Source organism: Ailuropoda melanoleuca, unplaced genomic scaffold (genome assembly GCF_002007445.2).
Source record: "Ailuropoda melanoleuca isolate Jingjing unplaced genomic scaffold, ASM200744v2 unplaced-scaffold28168, whole genome shotgun sequence".
Taxonomy (NCBI): Eukaryota; Metazoa; Chordata; class Mammalia; order Carnivora; family Ursidae; genus Ailuropoda; species Ailuropoda melanoleuca.
Window position 1 is genome coordinate 1 of NW_023198468.1, and position 2,633 is coordinate 2,633.

Sequence of the window (2,633 nt, forward strand, 5' to 3'; positions counted from 1 at the left end):
GCCCAAAGTCACACAGCCAGTAAATTGTGGGCTGGGTTAGAACCCAGCCTTGGACAAGTGACCCCATCATCTTAAGCCTCAGTTTCCCTTCTGAGAAAAGACAGCAGTACTAGCCCCTACCCCGAAGGGGACTCAGAAGGGTGCACAGGATTGGAAAGCACATAGCAGATGCTCACTAAAAACAGCTGTCATTTTGACACGGGCAAACGATCGCAGCGCCCCAGCCAACCCCGGGGGCCTCAGCCTATGTGTGGGGATCAGAGTGGGCAGCAGCGGCGCCTAGAAAGTCGGGGAAGCTCGGTGGTTCCAGAGTATGCTCTGGTCTTGCCAAGCTCAGCTTCCTCCTACCAACATGTAGTCAGAGGCCCTCGCTCATCACTTCTGTTTTCAATTTGTTTTCTGAGGCCACACACAGGAGTTTCGTTTTCTTTTTCCCCAGAAAGCTGGTCAGGTCAGGCTGACTAGGCTTGTTTCTGGAGTGTGAACAGCAAACACCCACTCAGCTGACGCGTCCCTTCGCAGCTGCGGGAGCACCAAGTCCAGCTGCACAAAGACACCCTGAGCCTGTCCTCTCCAAGCCCCGGGGCAGACGCCGGCTGCGGCCCCCACGTCTCCAGGCTCCCAGCCTCCACAGCCAGGATGGCCCAGGCCCCTGGGGACCCTGATGAAAGAGGTACTTTCTTCCTTCTAAGGAATAGTGGGCTCGCCCAGGGGGGATTGGCACCTTTCTTTCTGGCCCTTTCCTTGGCTAGATGACAGCAATGATAGCCGACAAGGATCCCAAAGCACCGTGGCCGCAGGAGTCGAAGGGACCCCAGGGTCTGGTTGGGAAGGCCGGCTCTGCCCTGGGCACCTTGTGACACCCTCCGCATGCCTTTCAGGAGCCCTCGGGGCAATCGCCACCCTGTCTGCGTTTTTAAGACGAAGTCACTGAGGCCCCGCAAGGGGAACTCCGGGCCACAGGGCTGACACCTGGGTCTGCACACCTGTCCTCACGCTCATTTTAAGAAACAACAGAAGCTGCTTTGAGAAGAGGCGGACATGCATGCCTGTGTTTCCCTCGGTACCGCAGATAACACCTCACTCCTGGAAGAAAACCCAAGGAAAGCGAGCCGTGTGCTGAGCAATGGCCGTGTGTCCTAGAGAGCTTGAGGGCTGTGGGCGGAGGGTGGTTTTGTTTTTGTTTCTTTTGATTTGTTATCATTAGCTGATTTACTCCTCACTACAATCTTTGCGGTAGCTGCTCTTATCCCCAGTTCACAGATGGGAAAAGTGAGGCATAGAGAGACCACATGGATGGCAGAGCGGAGGCTCAAACTGCGGAAACCTGCCGTCAGAGAACAGAAAAGAGGACAAGTGGGGGACTGGGGAGGGTGCCAGCAGGGAGCGCCCAGGGCCTGGGCTGGTTCCCCAGGGTTCTGTGGTACTTCCCAAGGGGGACAGGCAGGTATTTGTTACTCAGTGGCTGAATTTAACTTCTCCCTCCTGGGTGTTCCTTTCCAACCAGTCACTTACACCTCATCCGTTTTACAGCCTCGCATTTACAGACGCGCCAGCCTGAAGACTCAGCCCAGGAGGCCAGCCAGCCCTATGGGCTCGGCCCTCACTCTGATCTCCGACCCCACGACCCCTCGGCTCCTTTGGGGTCAGGGGGGTGGGTGGAGGAGGAGGGAGGGGGAGAGGCTCACCCAGGGGCAGGCTTTTCAAGAACCAAAACTCTTTTCAAGACAAGGCAAAGCCAGGCTTGCCATTGATTGGATGGGGATCCCCGGCTGCTGGAGGTAGACCTCGGTGGGTGAAGGGGTGGGGGCCCCCAGGCTTTCGAATTGCACCTCACCTGCGCCCAGCAAGGATGAACATGTCCTGATCTAGGGGCGAGCCTTGGAGCCCAGCTGTAGAGCCAGCCAATGGGTTATCCCTTCCCCCACTAGGGCAAAACCCAGAAGGCAAAGGAGCGGGCTACTGCCCTGCCAAGGGTCCCCAGGTCTTTCCCAGAAGGACCCTGCTTTGCATTTCCCTTGGGGTTCTTGGGGGCAGACATTTCCTGGCAAGAGGCTGGCTGCTGCCCACAGAGCTCCCTCCAGCTTCCCAGGCACTGTGTGTGCTCTGTTCTCGGCGCCCCAAAGAGCCGCTGGCTTGGGTTTGTGGGAGCCTGTCTGAGATGAACAGGGGCCGTTCAGAGAGCTCCTCCTCGAGCCTCTGGGATTCTGCTTAGGGTTGAGTCTCTGGGATTCTGCTTAACCTCAGGTGGGGAATAGAGACCTGGGAGGGGTCATCTGGGCAGACACCTGTCCCTGAGGTGGGCAGATCCACTCAGACACTCGTTCATGCAAATGCTGTTTCCTGAACATCTACTGTGTGCCCAGCACTGTGCTAGACACCAAAGATGCCACGGTTGACCCAACAATCACACCAGGGGGTCCTTGGAGACATTCTGCAGGGGATCCCCTCACCCAGACACACAGCACCCCAATCACTTGGGGCACCTAGGTCGGCTCCCCAAAAGAGATGGTGTTTGAGTGAGACCTCTAAGTTGAGTAGATGTCGGGCGGGTGGAGAAGGGGGAGAGCATTCCTGACAGAGGCAGTGGTGTGTGCAAAGGCCCTGGGGTGAGCGGGCTGGAAGAGCACGGC

General features: G+C 57.6%; 1 long non-coding RNA gene across 1 annotated transcript; it reads left to right on the forward strand.

The window, feature by feature from the left end:
- Positions 1–415: 415 nt before the first annotated feature.
- On the forward strand, positions 416–2,408 carry LOC117798179. The gene is made up of 2 exons (XR_004622857.1): positions 416–673; positions 882–2,408. It is a non-coding gene; the product is annotated as an uncharacterized LOC117798179 (long non-coding RNA).
- Positions 2,409–2,633: the final 225 nt, after the last annotated feature.